Source organism: Mus caroli, unplaced genomic scaffold (assembly GCF_978045245.1).
Source record: "Mus caroli unplaced genomic scaffold, Mus_caroli_1 scaffold_5, whole genome shotgun sequence".
In the NCBI taxonomy this organism is placed as follows: Eukaryota; Metazoa; Chordata; class Mammalia; order Rodentia; family Muridae; genus Mus; species Mus caroli.
The window spans coordinates 63,425,973-63,448,983 of NW_028227260.1; the positions used below are offsets into that span (position 1 = coordinate 63,425,973).

The 23,011-nt window shown below is 43.1% G+C and overlaps 1 long non-coding RNA gene across 2 annotated transcripts in view; it reads left to right on the forward strand.

Annotated features, from left to right (window-relative positions):
- Positions 1-200: 200 nt before the first annotated feature.
- LOC115030092 (uncharacterized) overlaps positions 201-23,011 on the forward strand; it is a 137,015-nt gene continuing 114,204 nt past the window's right edge. For both annotated transcript variants that reach the window (XR_015047086.1, XR_003835719.2), the window contains exon 1: positions 201-404. This is a non-coding gene — a long non-coding RNA (uncharacterized LOC115030092). The remainder of the gene's footprint in view (positions 405-23,011) is intronic.

Sequence of the window (23,011 nt, forward strand, 5' to 3'; positions counted from 1 at the left end):
GTCTGTCTCAGTTCAGCCCCTTCATTAGACTAAACGTAGCAAAAAAGGTCAGACTTATAACTTGTAAAAAGTCACCTGTGGGTGAAGTATTCTTTCCATAAGGATACCATGAATACTGGCCTTGGTGGTATACACCTGAAATCCTATGACTAAAAGGAGCAAAGCAGTAGGATTACAGCCCAGCCTGGGTTGCATAAGAACCTGTCTAGAAAATGGTTAATATGTGTTACTCTTACTTATATTTGCTGTTTTTTCTTTGGAATATCCCTGGATCTCTGAACCCCATTTGGCTCAACGTCATGTCTTTAACTCAACCGAGCAACATCTTTGGACACTTGAATCTGGATTTCCCTCAGGCTTGGATTTTGGTGTCCACTATGTAGACCTTCATACTGTAATTACAGGTAAGTGGCTTTCATGACTTCTACCAAATTGCCCAATTTTTCTTTTTACCTAAAATTCCTGCCATAAAAGCTTGGTTATACTGCACAAATCAGGGAGAATGCTAATCTAAATGTGGAAATGAATGCAAACTGCCAGATCAAAGAGAGCTAGAACAACTCGCCTGCTCCATTAGCCACTGTAACAATGCCAGTCTACCTCTGGCTCTCAGAAAAGGAAAGTGGGGAGCTCCAAGGACTGGCATTTTCATAAGTACTCCAAATATTATGCACTCCAAAGCACGTGGAGGAATAATCACAGTCTACTTGGAGCTATTGGCAATTGTTAGCAGCTGATAGAAAGAAGGTAGTTTTCTTTAAGATTTGAGCCACTGGTAAGTTGACCATGGTCCAGTGGAAGACCTCAGATCCAAAACTATTGGAGCAGCATAAACTGGTCTTGAAAGGCTTTTTAAAAGAAACAGAATTTATGTGTATAGAAAAGGGGTGGATGGGAAGAGTTGCAGGAGGAGGGGTAAATATTATCAAAAAGTCTCAAAGAACTAAAAAAAAAAAAACAAATATGTAAATTATGCAACTGAAAGGCTGGTATTTCTAGAAGCTTGACTACTGAAGGCGCTGTTTACTGTGAGAGATGGTCCTGTTTATTCCCTTGTATATGGGAAGATATTTCCTCAGTCACAGCACAATAATTATTCAAGGCTTACAGCTGCCATCTCCTAACATTTGTCTTATTTCTGTCAGATGTTTCTAACCAGAACTGTCACTTGTTAGCTCTGTCAAAAGGAGCAACCAGTCAACATGCCCCCTCATTCCAACAACTTACCTAGAAACTGACCACAACCTAAAGTTCCAAGATCACCTGGACATCAAGAATTACCTCTTCATATTTCTGTAAATGTTAGTTTGGCTGTACTTTTAATCCACACTACTTGGGAGGCTGAGGTGTCAAATCAAACCCAACAAAACATCAGAAAAGAAATCCACAGACTTTCTAGTGAGCTCGCTGAGGAAAAAAGATTTTATTGTTCACTGTTAAGGGATAATGCATTAATATTTTATATTGATGCTATTTTATTATTTAAGCCACAAAAATACTCATTCTGAACAACACACATTCTTGACTGCTCTTTTAAAATGGGTGAGGTACTGGTGTGCATACATGTGATTGGGTAGTATTTATGGCATTTTATACTGATACTGTTATTTGTAGTATAATGATGGTGTGTTACAGAGCTTTTTCACTGTTCTTTAAGTTATGTAGGATTTGGTATGTTGGAATTTAAAGGTAAGATGGTAGATTAGAAGCTACATCTGGGCCAGTGGATAAAGAATGTGAAGATATAATAAATCCTATTTATATATAAGAAAGAGTAAGAGAAATAAAGAAAATTAAGGCAATGCCTGCATTTCTCAATGAGCTGGGTCCACAAGAAATGAGTCGTGGTATTATTCCTGCTGACTAGCATCAGCTGTAGCTGCCAGCAGTGGATTTTCACAAGTGACATCATGAAAGCCCAAGACAGAAGGTCTGGACTGTGTAAATACAACTGGATGGATAAAGAATCAATACACAGAAGAGGTTGGAGCATTGTAGGTGCTGGAGTGAGTGGGAGAAATGTGGTTGGAAAACATGAAGTTGAAGATCACCGCATATTAATAAAGGAAACACTGTCCTGCTGGATATGCTGGAAGGTTCTGTGAGACAGATCACAATGGGTGTGCTTCTAGCCTTTACTACAATGGGGTTGTGTTCTAGGATGGAATCAATGGCTACTCCTGCTTCTGGGTGACTGGATACCAAGGCAAGCAGTGTGACTTGGAAGTGGATGAAGGTGTTTCTGACTCCTGCATGAATGAGAATGAAGGCTGTATGCCTCAATGAGATAGGAAGATTCTTGTGTGTTTGCCCTCAAGAGTATTCTGGTGTACACTGTGAGTTGGAAAATGACGAATGTGGATTCCAGCTATGTCTACATGTTGCCATGTGCCAGAATGCTCTTGGGGCCTACTTCTGTGACTGTTCACCTGGATTCCTTGGAGATCACTGTGAACTCAACTCTGGTGAATGGGTCAGTCAGCCATATCTCCATGGAGGTCTACATGTGGATAGAGGAAACAACTTCTACCGTGACTGCACAGGTAGTAGATTCACAGGGACACACTGTGAGACTTTCATGCCTCTTTGTTGGTCAAAGCCTCATCACAATAATATAACATGTGAAGACACTGTTGACAGCTATATTTGTCACTGCTGGCCTGGATACACACAGATGCCCTGTGCAAGACAGACATAAATGACTGCAGTAGCAACCCCTGTCAGCTAATTTGGGAATGTGCCAAGTTGTCCTCAGAAGATCAATAGGGGATATATTGCAGGCCCGCCTTCCTCCTTCAACAACCTTGGATCCTCAGGCTGTTTATATTTGTCAGCCTGAATTGACAGAAGCCTAGCATAACTGTCCTCTGAAAGGTTCCTCCCAGCAGCTGACTGAAACAGAGGCAGAGACTAACAGTCAAACATTAGATTGATCTCAGGAACTCTTGTGGAAGAGTTGGGGGAAGGACTGAGGAGCCTGGAGGGGATATGTACTCCATAAGAAGACCAACAGAATCAACTAACTTGGATTGACCTTGGGGCTTCCCAGAAATCAGTCCACCAACCAAAGAACATATGCAGGCTGGACTTAGACCCCCTGCAGATGTGCATCTCAGTCTTTATGTGGTCTCCCAACAACTAGTGTGGGTTCTTTCCCTGACTCTGTTGCCTGCCTGTAGATCTTGTTCCCCTAACTGGGCTGCCCTGTCTGGTCCCAGTGGGAGAGGGATGTGGCTAGTCCTGCAGTGACTTGATATGCTAGGGGGACCCAGGGGGGCCTCCCCCTTGTCAGAGAAGAGGGGGGAGATCAGGGACCATGTGAGGGGGACTGGGAGGAGGAGAGGGTCTACTGTCAGTATATAAAATGAGTAAATAAACTAATGGAAGAAAAACATTAAATATTGTTAACATTTATATACCAAATATCAGGTACAATCAGTGGGAGATTTCAATACTTTCATCTTTAGGCACTTATTTCAAACTAAAAATCAGCAAAGGAGCAGCATAAGTAAACAGCATGATAGAGCAATAGTGTTTAACAGATACTTACAGAGTATTCCATCCAATAAATATGGAATACAATTATTCTCAACTGCACATGGGTCCTCCTTTATAACTATTCACACTATAGGACACAAATCAAAATTGACATAATTACATTTCATCAGATAATAGTAGAATAAAAGAAGCTAAATAAGTAGTATTATAAAATACATTTTTGAGTGAACAGTGGGTCATTGAGGAAATCAAGGAAGTTTTTGAAATCCTATGAATAAATGAAAATTATGACACAGCCTACCAAAGCAAGTAGAAAAAAGAAATAATTCTTAAGAAGGATTATAGTTGTCATACTTAGAAGAAGGCAGGAGGCTCAGTGTTGAAATTTTACGATCCGGCCGGATCAGCGCCGGGATCCTGCCGGATCAGCGCCGGGGTAGCGGGAGCGCAGGGTTGCCTGACACCCGCCAGCTACCCACGACCCCCGCCGCAGGATTTTGGGACTGCTGGTGAGTGGAACACAGCTTCAGCTCCAATCCAATTGCGCGGGAACTGAGACTGCATTAGTTAGGGAAGCAGAAACCGGCCTGAGTAGGGCCACAGGCCTCATCCGGCCGGATCAGCGCCGGGGTAGCAGGAGCGCAGGGTTGCCTGACACCCGCCAGCTACCCACGACCCCCGCCGCAGGATTTTGGGACTGCTGGTGAGTGGAACACAGCTTCAGCTCCAATCCAATTGCGCGGGACCTGAGACTGCATTAGTTAGGGAAGCAGAAACCGGCCTGAGTAGGGCCAGGGTAGCGGGAGCACAGGGTTGCCTGACACCCGCCAGCTACCCACGACCCCCGCTGCAGGATTTTGGGACTGCTGGTGAGTGGAACACAGCTTCTGCTCCAATCCAATTGCGCGGGACCTGAGACTGATTTAGTTAGGGAAGCAGAAACCGGCCTGAGTAGGGCCACAGGCCTCATCCGGCCTGATCAGCGCCGGGGTAGCGGGAGCGCAGGGTTGCCTGACACCCGCCAGCTACCCACGACCCCCGCCGCAGGATTTTGGGACTGCTGGTGAGTGGAACACAGCTTCAGCTCCAATCCAATTGCGCTGGACCTGAGACTGCATTAGTTAGGGAAGCAGAAACCGGCCTGAGTAGGGCCACAGGCCTCATCCGGCCAGATCAGCGCCGGGGTAGCGGGAGTGCAGGGTTGCCTGACACCCGCCAGCTACCCACGACCCCCGCCGCAGGATTTTGGGACTGCTGGTGAGTGGAACACAGCTTCAGCTCCAATCCAATTGCGCGGGACCTGAGACTGCATTAGTTAGGGAAGCAGAAACCGGCCTGAGTAGGGCCACAGGCCTCAACCGGCCTGATCAGCGCCAGGGTAGCGGGAGCACAGGGTTGCCTGACACCCGCCAGCTACCCACGACCCCCGCCGCAGGATTTTGGGACTGCTGGTGAGTGGAACACAGCTTCTGCTCCAATCCAATTGCGCGGGACCTGAGACTGATTTAGTTAGGGAAGCAGAAACCGGCCTGAGTAGGGCCACAGGCCTCATCCGGCCTGATCAGCGCCGGGGTAGCGGGAGCGCAGGGTTGCCTGACACCCGCCAGCTACCCACGACCCCCGCCGCAGGATTTTGGGACTGCTGGTGAGTGGAACACAGCTTCAGCTCCAATCCAATTGCGCTGGACCTGAGACTGCATTAGTTAGGGAAGCAGAAACCGGCCTGAGTAGGGCCACAGGTCTCATCCGGCCTGATCAGCGCCGGGGTAGCGGGAGCGCAGGGTTGCCTGACACCCGCCAGCTACCCACGACCCCCGCCGCAGGATTTTGGGACTGCTGGTGAGTGGAACACAGCTTCAGCTCCAATCCAATTGCGCTGGACCTGAGACTGCATTAGTTAGGGAAGCAGAAACCGGCCTGAGTAGGGCCACAGGCCTCATCCGGCCAGATCAGCGCCGGGGTAGCGGGAGTGCAGGGTTGCCTGACACCCGCCAGCTACCCACGACCCCCGCCGCAGGATTTTGGGACTGCTGGTGAGTGGAACACAGCTTCAGCTCCAATCCAATTGCGCGGGACCTGAGACTGCATTAGTTAGGGAAGCAGAAACCGGCCTGAGTAGGGCCACAGGCCTCAACCGGCCTGATCAGCGCCAGGGTAGCGGGAGCACAGGGTTGCCTGACACCCGCCAGCTACCCACGACCCCCGCCGCAGGATTTTGGGACTGCTGGTGAGTGGAACACAGCTTCTGCTCCAATCCAATTGCGCGGGACCTGAGACTGATTTAGTTAGGGAAGCAGAAACCGGCCTGAGTAGGGCCACAGGCCTCATCCGGCCTGATCAGCGCCGGGGTAGCGGGAGCGCAGGGTTGCCTGACACCCGCCAGCTACCCACGACCCCCGCCGCAGGATTTTGGGACTGCTGGTGAGTGGAACACAGCTTCAGCTCCAATCCAATTGCGCTGGACCTGAGACTGCATTAGTTAGGGAAGCAGAAACCGGCCTGAGTAGGGCCACAGGCCTCATCCGGCCTGATCAGCGCCAGGGTAGCGGGAGCACAGGGTTGCCTGACACCCGCCAGCTACACACGACCCCCGCTGCAGGATTTTGGGACTGCTGGTGAGTGGAACACAGCTTCTGCTCCAATCCAATTGCGCGGGACCTGAGACTGCATTAGTTAGGGAAGCAGAAACCGGCCTGAGTAGGGCCACAGGCCTCATCCGGCCTGATCAGCGCCGGGGTAGCGGGAGCGCAGGGTTGCGTGACACCCGCCAGCTACCCACGACCCCCGCCGCAGGATTTTGGGACTGCTGGTGAGTGGAACACAGCTTCTGTTCCAGTCCAATCACGCGGGACCTGAGACTGCTCTGGTTGGGGAGAGAGAAATCCGGCCTACATAGGGCCACAACCCTCTTCCGGTCAGAAAAGCACCGGGGCAGCTGGGGCGCAGGGTCCGCTGACACTCACCAGCTACCCACAACACCCACCACAGGATCTTAAGACTTCTGGAGAGTGGAACACAGCTTCTGCTCCAAACCAATTGCACGCGGGACCAGAGACTGCATTAGTTAGGGAAGCAGAAAAACGGCCTGTGTAGGACCACAGGCCTCTTCCGGCTGGACCAGCACCGGGGTACCGTCAGCTACCCACGACCCACGCCGCAGGATTTTGGGACTGCTGGTGAGTGGAACACAGCTTCTGCTCCAATCCAATTGCGCGGGACCTGAGACTGCATTAGTTAGGGAAGCAGAAACCGGCCTGAGTAGGGCCACAGGCCTCATCCGGCCGGATCAGCGCCGGGGTAGCGGGAGCGCAGGGTTGCCTGACACCCGCCAGCTACCCACGACCCCCGCCGCAGGATTTTGGGACTGCTGGTGAGTGGAACACAGCTTCAGCTCCAATCCAATTGCGCGGGACCTGAGACTGCATTAGTTAGGGAAGCAGAAACCGGCCTGAGTAGGGCCACAGGCCTCATCCGGCCGGATCAGCGCCGGGGTAGCTGGAGCGCAGGGTTGCCTGACACCCGCCAGCTACCCACGACCCCCGCCGCAGGATTTTGGGACTGCTGGTGAGTGGAACACAGCTTCAGCTCCAATCCAATTGCGCGGGACCTGAGACTGCATTAGTTAGGGAAGCAGAAACCGGCCTGAGTAGGGCCACAGGCCTCATCCGGCCTGATCAGCGCCAGGGTAGCGGGAGCACAGGGTTGCCTGACACCCGCCAGCTACCCACGACCCCCGCCGCAGGATTTTGGGACTGCTGGTGAGTGGAACACAGCTTCTGCTCCAATCCAATTGCGCGGGACCTGAGACTGATTTAGTTAGGGAAGCAGAAACCGGCCTGAGTAGGGCCACAGGCCTCATCCGGCCTGATCAGCGCCGGGGTAGCGGGAGCGCAGGGTTGCCTGACACCCGCCAGCTACCCACGACCCCCGCCGCAGGATTTTGGGACTGCTGGTGAGTGGAACACAGCTTCAGCTCCAATCCAATTGCGCTGGACCTGAGACTGCATTAGTTAGGGAAGCAGAAACCGGCCTGAGTAGGGCCACAGGCCTCATCCGGCCTGATCAGCGCCGGGGTAGCGGGAGCGCAGGGTTGCGTGACACCCGCCAGCTACCCACGACCCCCGCCGCAGGATTTTGGGACTGCTGGTGAGTGGAACACAGCTTCTGTTCCAGTCCAATCACGCGGGACCTGAGACTGCTCTGGTTGGGGAGAGAGAAATCCGGCCTACATAGGGCCACAACCCTCTTCCGGTCAGAAAAGCACCGGGGCAGCTGGGGCGCAGGGTCCGCTGACACTCACCAGCTACCCACAACACCCACCACAGGATCTTAAGACTTCTGGAGAGTGGAACACAGCTTCTGCTCCAATCCAATTGCACGCGGGACCAGAGACTGTATTAGTTAGGGAAGCAGAAAAACGGCCTGTGTAGGACCACAGGCCTCTTCCGGCTGGACCAGCACCGGGGTACTGTCAGCTACCCACGACCCCCGCCGCAGGATTTAGAGACTGCTGGTGAGTGGAACACAGCTTCTGCTCCAATCTTTAAACAGTGACAACGATAACAACTAACCCCAGAGATTACCACATGGCGAAAGGTAAACGTAATAATCTTACTAACAGAAACCAAGACCACTCACCATCATCAGAACCCAACACCCCCACTTCGCCCAGTTCAGGGCACCCCAACACACCGGAAAAGCTAGACACGGATTTAAAAGCATATCTCCTGATGATGATAGAGAACTTCAAGAAGGACTTTAATAACACACTTAAAGAAATGCAGGAGAACACTGCTAAACAGGCAGAAGACAATAAAGAGAAAGCACAAAAATCCCTTAAAGAATTGCAGGAGAACACTGCTAAAGAGTTACAAATCCTTAAAGAAAAACACGATAACATAATCAAACAGGTAGAAGTCCTTACAGAAAAACAGGAAAACACATCCAAACAGATGATGTAAATGAACAAAACCATACTAGACCTAAAAAGGGAAGTAGACACAATAAAGAAAACCCAAAATGAGGCAACACTGGAGATAGAAACCCTAGGAAAGAAATCTGGAACCATAGATACGAGCATCAGCAACAGAATACAAGAGATGGAAGAGAGAATCTCAGGTGCAGAAGATTCCATAGAGAACATCGGCACAACAATCAAGGAAAATGTAAAATGCAAAAAGATCCTAACTCAAAACATCCAAGAAATACAGGACACAATGAGAAGACCAAACCTAGGGATAATAGGAGTGGATGAGAATGAAGATTTTCAACTCAAAGGACCAGCAAACATCTTCAACAAAATTATAGAAGAAAACTTCCCAAATCTAAAGAAAGAGATGCCCATGAACATACAAGAAGCCTACAGAACTCCAAATAGACTGGACCAGAAAAGAAATACCTCCCGACACATAATAATCAGAGCAACAAATGCTCTAAATAAAGATAGAATACTAAAAGCAGTAAGAGAAAAAGGCCAAGTAACATATAAAGGCAAGCCTATCAGAATTACACCAGATTTTTCACCAGAGACTATGAAAGCCAGAAGATCCTGGACGGATGTTATACAGACACTAAAAGAACATAAATTCCAGCCCAGGCTACTATACCCAGCCAAACTCTCAATTAACATAGATGGAGAAACCAAAGTATTCCACGACAAAACCAAATTCACACATTATCTCTCCACGAATCCAGCCCTTCAAAGGATAATAACAGAAAAAAACCAATACAAGGACAGGAACCACGCCCTAGAAACAACAAGAAGGTAATCCCTCAACAAACCTAAAAGAAGACAGCCACAAGAACAAAATGCCAACTTTAACAACAAAAATAACAGGAAACAACAATTACTTTTCCTTAATATCTCTTAATATCAATGGACTCAACTCCCCGATAAAAAGACATAGACTAACAAACTGGCTACACAAACAAGACCCAACATTTTGCTGCTTACAGGAAACTCATCTCAGAGAAAAGGATAGACACTACCTCAGAATGAAAGGCTGGAAAACAATTTTCCAAGCAAATGGCATGAAGAAACAAGCTGGAGTAGCCATTCTAATATCTGATAAGATTGACTTCCAGCCCAAAGTCATTAAAAAAGACAGGGAGGGACACTTCATACTCATCAAAGGTAAAATCCTCCAAGAGGAACTATCAATCCTGAATATCTATGCTCCAAATACAAAGGCAGCCACATTCATTAAAGAAACTTTAGTAAAGCTCAAAGCACACATTGCACCTCATACAATAATAGTGGGAGACTTCAACACACCACTTTCACCAATGGACAGATCATGGAAACAGAAACTAAACAGGGACACAGTGAAACTAAGAGAAATTATGAATCAAATGGATCTGGCAGATATCTACAGAACATTCTATCCTAAAACAAAAGGATATACCTTCTTCTCAGCACCTCATGGTACCTTCTCCAAAATTGACCACATAATTGGTCACAAAGCAGGCCTCAACAGATATAAAAATATTGAAATTGTCCCATGCATCCTATCAGATCACCATGGACTAAGGCTGATCTTCAATAACAAAATAAATAATAGAAAGCCAACCTTCACGTGGAAACTGAACAACACTCTTCTCAATGATACCTTGGTCAAGGAAGGAATAAAGAAAGAAATTAAGGACTTTTTAGAGTTCAATGAAAATGAAGCCACAACATACCCAAACTTATGGGACGCAATGAAAGCATTTCTAAGAGGAAAACTCATAGCTCTGAGTGCCTCCAAAAGGAAACTAGAGAGAGCACACATTAGCAGCTTGACAATACACCTAAAAGCACTAGAACAAAAGGAAGCAAATTCACCCAAGAGGAGTAGACGGCAGGAAATAATCAAACTCAGGGGTGAAATCAACCAAGTGGAAACAAGAAAAACTATTCAAAGAATCAACCAATCAAGGAGCTGGTTCTTTGAGAAAATCAACAAGATAGATAAACCCTTAGCCAGACTCACTAGAGGGCACAGGGAAAGAATCCTAATTAACAAAATCAGAAATGAAAAAGGAGACATAACAACAGATCCTGAAGACATCCAAAACACCATCAGATCCTTCTACCAAAGGCTATACTCAACAAAACTGGAGAACCTGGATGAAATGGAGAAGTTCCTAGACAGATACCAGGTACCAAAGTTGAATCAAGATCAGGTTAATGATCTAAACAGCCCTATATCCCCCAAAGAAATAGAAGCAGTCATTAATAGTCTCCCAACTAAAAAAAGCCCAGGACGAGATGGGTTTAGTGCAGAGTTCTATCAGACCTTCAAAGAAGATCTAATCCCAGTTCTTCACAAACTATTCCACAAAATAGAAACAGAAGGTACTCTACCCAACTCATTCTATGAAGCCACAATTACTCTGATACCTAAACCACAAAAAGACCCAACAAAGATAGAAAACTTCAGACCAATATCCCTTATGAATATTGATGCAAAAATCCTCAATAAAGTTCTTGCTAACCGAATCCAAGAACACATCAAAACAATCATCCATCCTGACCAAGTAGGTTTCATCCCAGGGATGCAGGGATGGTTCAATATACGGAAATCCATCAACGTAATCCAGTATATAAACAAACTCAAAGACAAAAACCACATGGTCATCTCCTTAGATGCGGAAAAAGCATTTGACAAGATCCAACACCCATTCATGATAAAAGTCTTGGAAAGATCAGGAATTCAAGGCCCATACCTAAACATGATAAAAGCAATCTACAGCAAACCAGTAGCCAACATCAAAGTAAATGGTGAGAAGCTTGAAGCAATCCCTCTAAAATCAGGGACTAGACAAGGCTGTCCACTTTCTCCATACCTATTCAACATTGTACTTGAAGTCCTAGCCAGAGCAATTCGACAACAAAAGGAGATCAAAGGGATACAAATTGGAAAAGATGAAGTCAAAATATCACTTTTTGCAGATGATATGATAGTATATATAAGTGACCCTAAAAATTCCACCAGAGAACTCCTAAGCCTGATAAACAGCTTCGGTGAAGTAGCTGGATATAAAATTAACTCAAACAAATCAATGGCCTTTCTCTACACAAAGAATAAACAGGCTGAGAAAGAAATTAGGGAAACAACACCCTTCTCAATAGTCACAAATAATATAAAATATCTTGGCGTGACTCTAACTAAGGAAGTGAAAGATCTGTATAATACAAACTTCAAGTCTCTGAAGAAAGAAATTATAGAAGATCTCAGAAAATGGAAAGATCTCCCATGCTCATGGATTGGCAGGATCAACATTGTAAAAATGGCTATCTTGCCAAAAGCAATCTACAGATTCAATGCAATCCCCATCAAAATTCCAAATCAATTCTTCAACGAATTAGAAAGTGCAATCTGCAAATTCATCTGGAATAACAAAAAACCTAGGATAGCAAAAACTCTTCTCAAGGATAAAAGAACCTCTGGTGGAATCACCATGCCGGACCTAAAGCTCTACTACAGAGCAATTGTGATAAAAACTGCATGGTACTGGTATAGTGACAGACAAACAGACCAATGGAATAGAATTGAAGACCCAGAAATGAACCCACACACCTATGGTCACTTGATCTTCGACAAGGGAGCTAAAAACATCCAGTGGAAGAAAGACAGCATTTTCAACAAATGGTGCTGGCACAACTGGTTGTTAACATGTAGAAGAATGCGAATCGATCCATTTCTATCTCCTTGTACTAAGGTCAAGTCTAAGTGGATCAAGGAACTTCACATAAAACCAGAGACACTGAAACTTATAGAGGAGAAAGTGGGGAAAAGCCTTGAAGATATGGGCACAGGGGAAAAATTCCTGAATAGAACAGTAATGGCTTGTACTGTAAGATCGAGAATTGACAAGTGGGACCTCATGAAACTACAAAGCTTCTGCAAGGCTAAAGACACCATCAATAAGACAAAAAAACCACCAACAGATTGGGAAAGGATCTTCACCTATTCTAAATCAGATAAGGGACTAATATCCAATATATATAAAGAACTCAAGAAGGTGGACTCCAGAAAGTCAAATAACCCCATTAAAAAATGGGGCTCAGAACTGAACAAAGAATTCTCACCTGAGGAATACGGAATGGCAGAGAAGCACCTGAAAAAATGTTCAACATCCTTAATCATCAGGGAAATGCAAATCAAAACAACCCTGAGATTCCACCTCACACCAGTCAGAATGGCTAAGATCAAAAATTCAGGTGACAGCAGATGCTGGCGAGGATGTGGAGAAAGAGGAACACTCCTCCATTGTTGGTGGGATTGCAAGCTTGTACAACCACTCTGGAAATCAGTCTGGCGGTTCCTCAGAAAATTGGACATAGTACTACCGGAGGATCCAGCAATACCTCTCCTGGGCATATATCCAGAAGATGTCCCAACCGGTAAAAAGGACACATGCTCCACTATGTTCATAGCAGCCCTATTTATAATAGCCAGAAGCTGGAAAGAACCCAGATGTCCCTCAACAGAGGAATGGATACAGAAATTATGGTACATTTACACAATGGAGTACTACTCAGCTATTAAAACGAATGAGTTTATGAAATTCCTAGCCAAATGGATGGACCTGGAGGGCATCATCTTGAGTGAAGTAACACAATCACAAAAGAACTCACACAATATGTATTCATTGATAAGTGGATATTAGCCCAAAACTTAGGATACCCAAGATATAAGATACAATTTGATAAACGCATGAAACTCAAGAAGAATGAAGACCAAAGTGTGGACACTGTGCACCTTCTTAGAATTGGGAACAAAACACCCAGGGAAGGAGTTACAGAGACAAAGTTCGTAGCTGTGATGAAAGGATGGACCATTTAGAGACTGCTGTATCCAGGGATCCGTCCCATAATCAGCTTCTAAACGCTGACACCATTGCATACACTAGCAAGATTTTGCTGAAAGGACCCAAATATAGCTGTCTCTTGTGAGACGATGCCGGGGCCTAGCAAACACAGGAGTGGATGTTCACAGTCAGCTATTGGATGTATCACAGGGCTCCCAATGGAGAAGCTAGAGAAAGTACCCAAGGAGCTAAAGGGATCTGCAACCCTATTGTTGGAACAACATGATGTACTAACCAGAACCCTGGAGCTCTTGTCTCTAGCTGCATATGTATCGAAAGATGGCCTAGTCGGCCATCAATGGAAAAAGAGGCCCATTGGACTTGCAAACTTTATATGCCCCAATATAGGGGAATGCCAGGGCCAAAAGAATGGGAATGGGTGGGTAGGGAAGTGGGGGGCGCTATGGGGGACTTTTGGGATAGTATTGGAAATGTAATTGAGGAAAATATGTAATAAAAATATTAAAAAAAAAAGAAGGATTATAGTTATAAGTGATTACATTTAAAAAATCAATGAGATCACAATAACCTAATTATACACCTCAAGGTTCTAGAAAAACATTAAGTCAAATGCAGATGACATGAATGTCATGAAGTAGAGATAATAAAACAGTAAATCAAACAAAAAGTTAGTTATTTGAAAAGATAAGTAAGTTGAGCAAATTTTAAAGAAAAATAGATACTATCCAAATTAAGAATACAGATAAAAAGGAAGCTATTACAGCAGTTTCTTATGAAATCCAGAGGGATATTAGGGAATACTTTAAAACTTTATATTCAATAAAAGCTAGAAAAGTGGGGCTGGAGATGTAGCTCAGGGTAGAGGGCTTCTCTGGCATGCTCAAAAGCCCTGAATTTGATTCCTAGGATTAAAAAAACCAAAATATTAGAAAACTTTAAAAATGGATGTATTCCTAAACTCATGTAACCTGCCAACAAAAATTCAAGGAGATAAGAATAACTTCAAGAGATGTAAAATAAGCAGTGATATTGAAGTCTTCCCACATAGTAAAGTCAGGGGTTGGATGGATTCACTGCTGAGTTCTAACAAATCTTTAAGGAAGTCTAGCATCAGCACTTCTTGAACATTTTTCATAAAATAGAAATGGGGGAAACATTAAACTTATTCTGTGAAGCAGGTATTATCTTGATGACACATTTCCCTGGTGAATAGATGTAAAAAAAAAAATCTCAAAATACTTGTAAACTAAACTCAAGAACACATTAAGAAGAACATATACCATCACCTAATTGGTTTCATACTAAGAATTCAAGTTTGGTTTAAAGCATGCAAATTAGTTAACATAATACAGTATATTAATATACTTAAGTACAGAATCAGATGATAATTTCCAAAGACCCAGAAAAACCACTTCAAAGTTTAATATGTGTTCATGTTAAAAAGGCATGAATCTAGTAATCAAAGGAACATTTTTAACTTTCAAAGGCTACATATGATAAACCCATAGTTAACATTATATTACATGGAGACAAATCAAGACCATTTACTCTAAAATCTGGAGTAATACAGTGCCTACTTTTATAACTCTTAGAAAATATAGTGTATGAAGCTTTAGAGCAATAATACAAGAGAAAAAACAAATGGATATAAATAGGAAAAGAAGTAAAATCAAATTACTGTTATTTGCAAATGACATGCACTTCTACTTAAAAAACCCTTGACACCACAACCAAAGACTCTTAGATCTGATATTTTCAGCACTCTTTGTTAGAATATAAAATGATATAGTTACTATAGAAAATATTATAGTGATTCCTTAAAATATTTGTAAAAAATTATATAATCTAGCAATAGCATTTGAGGATATTTACCCAGGAAGATGGAAAACAGGATCTTCAAGAGAAATCTGTATATCTTTAGTCATAAAAGCTTTTATTTACAGTAGAAAGGTAGAAATGCCGGGCGTGGTGGCGCACGCCTTTAATCCCAGCACTCGGGAGGCAGAGGCAGGCGAATTTCTGAGTTCGAGGCCAGCCTGGTTTACAAAGTGAGTTCGAGGCCAGCCAGGGCTATACAGAGAAACCCTGTCTCATAAAACAAAACAAAACAAAACAAAACAAAACAAAACAAAACAAAACAAAACAAAACAAAACAAAACAAAAAAGGTAGAAATAGCTCAAGCATCTATCAGTGGAAAATTAGATGAATTTGGCATAAATATATAGTAATGTCTTATTTACCCTTTCAAAAAGAGGGATAATTTACAGCTGTCACGATGTGAATAAACTTTGCAGATACTGTGGTAAAATAAATTAGCCCACCAAAAATGATTTAGTAAATGGTTTCTTTAAGATGAATATCTGAAGTAGTCAAATTCATAGAAAAGGATATTAATAGAATAGTGGTCACCAGGGTAATTGTCTTAGTCACTGTTTTACTGCTGTGATGAGACACCAGGACCCAGGCAACTCTTAAAACATTTAATTGGAGCTGACTTACAATTTCAGAGGTTTAGTCCATTATCAGCATGCCAAGAAGCTTGGCGGCATGTAGCCAGACATGGTGTTGGAGAGGAGCTGAGAGTTCTCCATCTAGATCTGAAGGCACAAAAAGACAGAGAGAGACACTTGGCCTGGTTTGAGTCCTTGAAACCTCAAAGCCCACCTCCAAGCCTATCCCCAGTGACACACTTCCTCCAACAAGGCCACACCTACACAAAGAAGGGCACACTTAATCTCTCTCAAGTAGTGCCACTGCCTAATGACCAAGCATTCAAAAATATGAGCCTATGGAGGTTATTCTTATCCAAAGCATCACAGTCATGGTGATGGAGAAAAGGACTTTTGTTGGTTTTGTCACTCTCTTCCTCCTCATTTTTCTCATTTTGTTCTTTTTTTTTTCTTTACGACAATAGGGATTTGCTTTTGCAACATGAAAAAAATTCTATAGATCCATTTTCACGTAATGTGAATATAGTTATTACACTTGTGCATTTTAAAATGTTACAGATGTTTTATACACACCTATTACATTTGCCACCCTAAAATTGGAGTCATTAGAAAAATGGATTGAAAAAAATCAAACTATATTGTTGGGTGACTTTTCTTGGAGGATATAAATGTACTGGTTGATTCTGTGTGTCAATTTGACACAAGCTGGAGTTATCACAGAGAAAGGAGCCTCCCTTGAGGAAATGCCTCCATGAGATCTAACTATAAGGCATTTTCTCAATTTGTGATCAACAGTGGGAGGGCCCATTGTAGGTGGTGCCATCCCTGGACTGGTAGTCTTGGATTCTATAAGAAAGCAAGCTGAGTAAGCCAGGGGAAGCAAGCCAGTAAGTAACATGGCCTCTGCATCAGCTCCTGATTCCTGACCTGCTTGAGTGCCAGTCCTGACTTCCTTTGGTGATGAACAGCAATGTGGAAATATAAGCTGAATAAACCCTTTCCTCCCCAACTTGCTTCTTGGCTATGATGTTTTGTCCAAGAATAGAAACCCTGACTAAGACAATCAAGAAATGACTATCCCACATAGGGTAGCACTTATACACTAAAAACCTGACTCTACCTTAGTTCAAAGTGTTGCATCAGTGAATTGATTAGAGTTACTTATAAGAACATTGAGAGCTGAACAGCTACATCATCAACAAAGTCCAACCCCAACATGAGTGGCCACTGCACGGGTGATTTGGGCAGCTGATTCACTGAACAATCCTACTCCAGCATATGTGACCACTCACAGAAGAGGAGTTCTAGCCTTAGTCATCCTTCCCCCTTCTTTATTCTCTAGAATTTCCTAAGACCACATACAGATGAGAGGTAGGGAGTAGTGGGTAATGGTGCAGTGACCTTCCTTCTAAAAGTTAATGTTAACAATCCGATTATAATTAATATGTTATTTTGTTACTATGACTGCAGAGATAGGTCATCACAGCAATCTATAGGTCATCACAGAAATCTAGGCTTCATGATGTTGATGGTCATGTTACACTTGTAGAAAACAGCTATACCACAGCCCATGTACTGTACTGAGATGTAATTGATACATACATACATACATATATATATATATATATATATATATATATATATATATATATATATATATTTAGAATGGTCAATTTTCTTCACACTACCAGGGATTGAACCCAGCCTCACTAATGCTAAGCCATCACTTGCTACTGAGCCACAGTCAGACCTCAATGTAATGTTTTGATAACATGTTCATTATGAATGAATGTAGCCAAGCTAATTAACATATGAATCACTTCACATAGTTTCCATTTGGGATAAGGAAAAATCAAAAAACTTACTTTAGGTAAAATGGTGAAAATAAATTAAAAGTGAAATTAATAGTTGTAAAATATATTCTATATAAATAGTAGCTAAACTGGAGCTTAAAGGTTCCTGTTAAATAATAATCTTAAAATATTTAGAGTTCTAGAAGTTAGATTTAGATTATTACCGATTAATCTCTTTGTAAGCCCTTTGGGAGGTCACATGTCTTTCCAGGGCCAAAGGTATCACTCAGTTCTCATGTTTCTGACTTAAAACACAGACTGTGTCATCTATTAACAGACCTGAATATAGAAAAGGGTACCTAGAAGGTATTTTAAAAGAATTAAAGCTAGGAGTTGAATGAAGGTTTACACGTTTACATGGACTCTAAATAGTTATTTGTAGTATTTCCCCTCCAGGTAAGATGAGTCTCCTGGCAAAGCTTTTTAATAGATAATTGTAGGATCTGAATAACACATCTACTTATTCAGAAGACCTAAGTCTATAAGAAGAATGAAGATAATAACTAAGTCCCAGGGACTTAACTACAGGATAAGTGATCTATAATAGAAATAGAATAATGATAACTATCTATGGAGGTTGGACGAAGGCTAATCTTCTGAAAGTCAACCTGTAGTATTATTGAATTGTTATTTATACAAAACAGCATAAACTCCATCTTAATTAGTTAAGAGTTACTCTAAAGCTGGCTTGTGGTCTAATATAAAATTGGATGGTGAATAATTGGTGATGGTTAGAGCTTGTACAGCATCTCAGCAAAGGAAGCTCAAGTGACCATATTTTTAGGGAAAATTTTAGAGTATCTTTATAGTAAAAGATGTAGTAACATTTTTTAAATAGGATGAACAATACATTTTCCAAGAGCTACTGTGCTGGAAGTCTGGAATTTTTAATGAATGCTGGTTAAGAAGCCACCAGTGTAGTTAGCATCTGTACAAATTTGTTAGTTTTTCTCTGTACACTCTGTGCCCTCATGTTCTTCTGAGTAGGTCCTATAAAAGTTGGCATAGTATTTAGAATCCCATTTAGAATCTAGTTTAGTTCACTTATTACTAATTACTCTCTTTTTTGTTTATTCATTCCTAATGGATGTTTTAGACTCTGTACGTAAATAAAAGTTAACCTTTCTTTCTGTTGATTGTTAAGGTCATCTGAGGGTCCCTTAGGGGTTAATTTTTATTGTTGCTGTTGGTGCTGGTCAACTTCTGAGAAAATTTGTTGTTTTTAAAAAAGTATATGTCATTTAGCATTTTATTTTATTCTGTATTAGTTATTTTATTTTTATTGGATATTTTCTTTATTTACATTTCAAATGTTATATCCCCTTTCCCAGTTCCCCACCCCCACCCCCAAAACCCCCTATCCTATCACTCTCTCCCTGCTTCTATGAGGGTGTTCTCCCAACCAGCTACCCATTCCTGCTTCCCTATCCTGGCATTTCCCTAAACTGGAGCATTGAACCGTCACAGGACCAAGGGCCTCTCCTCCCATTGATATCCAACAAAGTCATCCTCTGATCCATATGCGGCTAGAGCCATGGGTCTCTCCATGTGGAATCTTTGGTTGGTGGTTTAGTCCCTGGGAGATTGGTGGGGGAGTCTGGTTGGTTGATATTGTTCTTCCTATGGGGTTGCAAACCCCTTCAGCTCCTTAAGTCCTTTCTCTAACTCCTCCATTGAGGACCCTGTGCTCAGTCCCATGGTTGGCTGCAAGCATCCACTTTTGTATTTGTCAGGCACTGCCAGAGCCTCTCAGGAGACAGCTATATCAGGCTCCTGTTAGCAAGCACTTCTTGGCATCCACAATAGTGTCTGGGGTTGGTGACTGTATATGGGATGGATCCCCAGGTGCAGCAGTCTCTGGATCACCCTTCTGTCAGTCACTGCTCCACACTTTGTATCTCCTCCTGTGGGTATTTTGTTCCCCCCTTCTAAGAAGGATCAAAGTATCCACACTTTGCTCTTCCTTCTTCTTGAGGTTCATGTGATCTGTGAATTGTATGTTGGGTAGTTCGAGCTATTGGGCTAATATCCATTTATCAGTGAGTGCATACCAAATGTGTGCTTTTGTGATTGGGATACCTCACGTATGATGATATTTTCAAGTTCCATCCATTTGCCTAAAAATTTCATAAATTCATTGTTTTTAATAGCTGAATAGTACTCCATTGTGCAAATGTACCACGCATTCTGTATCAGCTCTTCTGTTGAAGGACATCTGGGTTTGTTCAGTTTCTGACTATTATAAATAAGGCTGCTATAAACATTGTGGAGCATGTGTCCTTGTTATATGTTGGAGCATCTTTTGGGTATATGCCCAGGAGTGGTATAGCTTGGTCCTCAGGTAGTACTATGTCTAATTTTCTAAGGAACCACCAGACTGATTTCCAGAGTAGGTGTACCAGCTTGGAATTACACCAGCAATGGAAGAGTGTTGCTCTTTCTCTACATCCTCACCAGCATTTGCTGTCACCTGACTTCTACCTGTTTGATTAGGTTATCCTGTTTTTCTTTAAGGATTTGTAACTCTTTAGCAGTGTTCTCCTGCAATTCTTTAAGGGATTTTTGTGTTTCCTCTTTATTGTCTTCTACCTGTTTACCAGTGTTCCTTTGTATTTCTTTAAGTGTGTTATTAAAGTCCTTCTTGAAGTCCTCTACCATCATCAGGAGATATGCTTTTAGATCCGTGTCTAGCTTTTCCGGTGTGTTGGGGTGCCCTGGACTGGGTGACGTGGGAGTGCTGGATTCTGATGATGGTGAGTGGTCTTGGTTTCTGTTAGTAAGATTATTACGTTTACCTTTCGCCATCTGGTAATCTCTGGGGTTAGTTGTTGTCATTGTCACTGTTTAAAGATTGGAGCAGAAGCTGTGTTCCACTCACCAGCAGTCTCAAAATCCTGTGGCGGGGGTCGTGGGTAGCTGGCAGTACCCCGGTGCTGGTCCAGCCGGAAGAGGCCTGTGGTCCTACTCAGGCTGGTTTTCTGCTTCCCTAACTAATGCAGTCTCTGGTCCCACGTGCAATTGGATTGGAGCAGAAGCTGTGTTCCACTCACCAGAAGTCTTAAGATCCTGTGGCGGGTGTTGTGGGTAGCTGGCGAGTGTCAGCCGACCCTGCTCCCCAGCTGCCCCGGTGCTTTTCTGACCGGAAGAGGCTTGTGGCCCTATGTAGGCCGGATTTCTCTCTCCCCAACCAGAGCAGTCTCAGGTCCCGCGTGATTGGACTGGAGCAGAAGCTGTGTTCCACTCACCAGCAGTCCCAAAATCCTGCGGCGGGGGTCGTGGGTAGCTGGCGGGTGTCAGGCAACTCTGCGCTCCAGCTACCCCGGCGCTGATCCGGCCGGATGAGGCCTGTGGCCCTACTCAGGCCGGTTTCTGCTTCCCTAACTAATGCAGTCTCAGGTCCCGCGCGCAATTGGATTGGAGCAGAAGCTGTGCTCCACTCACCAGAAGTCTTAAGATCCTGTGGCGGGTGTTGTGGGTAGCTGGCGAGTGTCAGCCGACCCTGCGCCCCAGCTGCCCCGGTGCTTTTCTGACCAGAAGAGTGTTTCTATTTCTTTAGGGGTTATGGGACTGTTTGGATCATTAATCTGATCCAGATTTAACTTTGGTACCTTGTATCTGTCTAGATAATTGTGCATTTCATCCAGGTTTTTCCAATTTTGTTGAGTATAGCCTTTTGTAGTAAGATCTGATGATTTTTTAGATTTCTTCAGATTCTGTTCTTATGTCTCCCTTTTCATTTCTGATTTTGTTAATTAGGATACTGTCCCTGTGCCCTCTAGTTAGTCTGGCTATGGTTTTATCTATTTTGTTGATTTTCTCAAAGAACCAGCTCCTGGTTTCATTGATTCCTTGTATAGTTTTTTTGTTGTTGTTGTTTGTTTGTTTGTTTCCAATTGGTTGCTTTCCGCCCTAAGTTTGATTATTTCCTGCTGTCAACTCCTCTTGGGTGAATTTGCTCCTTTTTGTTCTAGAGTTCTCAGGTGTGCTCTCAAGCTGTTAGTGTATGCTTTCTCCAGTTTCTTTTTGGAGGCACTCAGATCTATGAGTTTTCCTTTTAGGACTGCTTCCATTGTGTCCCATAAGTTTGGGTTTGCTGTGGGTTCATTTTCATTAAACTCTAAAAAGTCTTTAATTTCTTTCTTTGTTTCTTCCTTGACAACGTTATCATTGAGTAGAGTGTTATTTAGCTTCTACATGTATCCGGGCTTTCTATTATTTATGTTGTTATTGAAGCTCAGTCTTAGTCCTTGGTGATCAGATAGGATGCATGGGATTATTTCAGTCTTCTTGTATCTGTGGAGGCCTGTTTTGTGACCAATTATATGGTCAATTTTGGAGAAGGTACCATGAGGTGCTGAGAAGAAGGTATATCCTTTTGTTTTAGGATAAAATATTCTATAGATATCTGTTAAGTCCACGTGGTTCATAACTTCTATTAGTTTCATTGTGTCTCTTTTCAGTTTGTGTTTCCATGATCTGTCCATTGATGAGAGTGGGGTGTTGAAGTCTCCCACTATTATTGTGTGGAGTGCAATGTGTGCTTTGAGCTTTAGTACAGTTTCTTTTAAGAATGTGGATGTCCTTGCATTTGGATCATATATGTTCAGCATTGAGAATTCATCTTGGTAGATTTTTACTTTGATGAGTATGAAGTGTCCCTCCTTGTCTTTTTTGATAAGTTTGGTTGAAAGTCAATTATATTTGATATTAGAATGGCTACTTCAGCTTGTTTCTTGGGAACATTTGCTTGGAAAATTGTTTTCTAGCCTTTTACTCTAAAGAAGTGTCTCTTTGTCCCTGACAGAAACTTTCCTGTATGCAGCAAAATGGGTTTCCTGTATGCAGCAAAATGGGTTTCCTGTATGCAGCAAAATGTTGGGTCCTGTCTGTTAGTCCATGTCTTTTTATTAGGGAATTATTCGATTGATATTAAGAGATATTAAGGAACAGTAACTGTTATTTTTGTTGTTTGAGTTGGGATTCTGTTCATGTGGCTTTCTACTTTTAGATTTGTTGAAAGATTACTTTCTTGGTTTTTCTAGGACTTAGTTTCCCTCCTTGTGCTGGAGTTTTCCCTATATTATCCTTTGAAGGGCTAGATTCATGGAAAGATATTGTATAAATTTGGTGTTGTCATGGAATACTTTGGTTTCTCCATCTATGGTAATTGAGAGTTTTGCTGGGTATAGTAGCCTGTGCTGGTATTTGTGTTCTCTTAGGGTCTGTATAACATCTTTCCAGGATCTTCTGGCTTTCATAATCTCTGGTGAGAAGTCTGGTATAGTTCTAATAGGACTGCCTTTATATGTTACTTGACCTTTTTCCCTACTGCTTTTAATATTCTTTGTTTTGTGCATTTGGTGTTTTGATTATTATGTGACAGGAGGAATTTC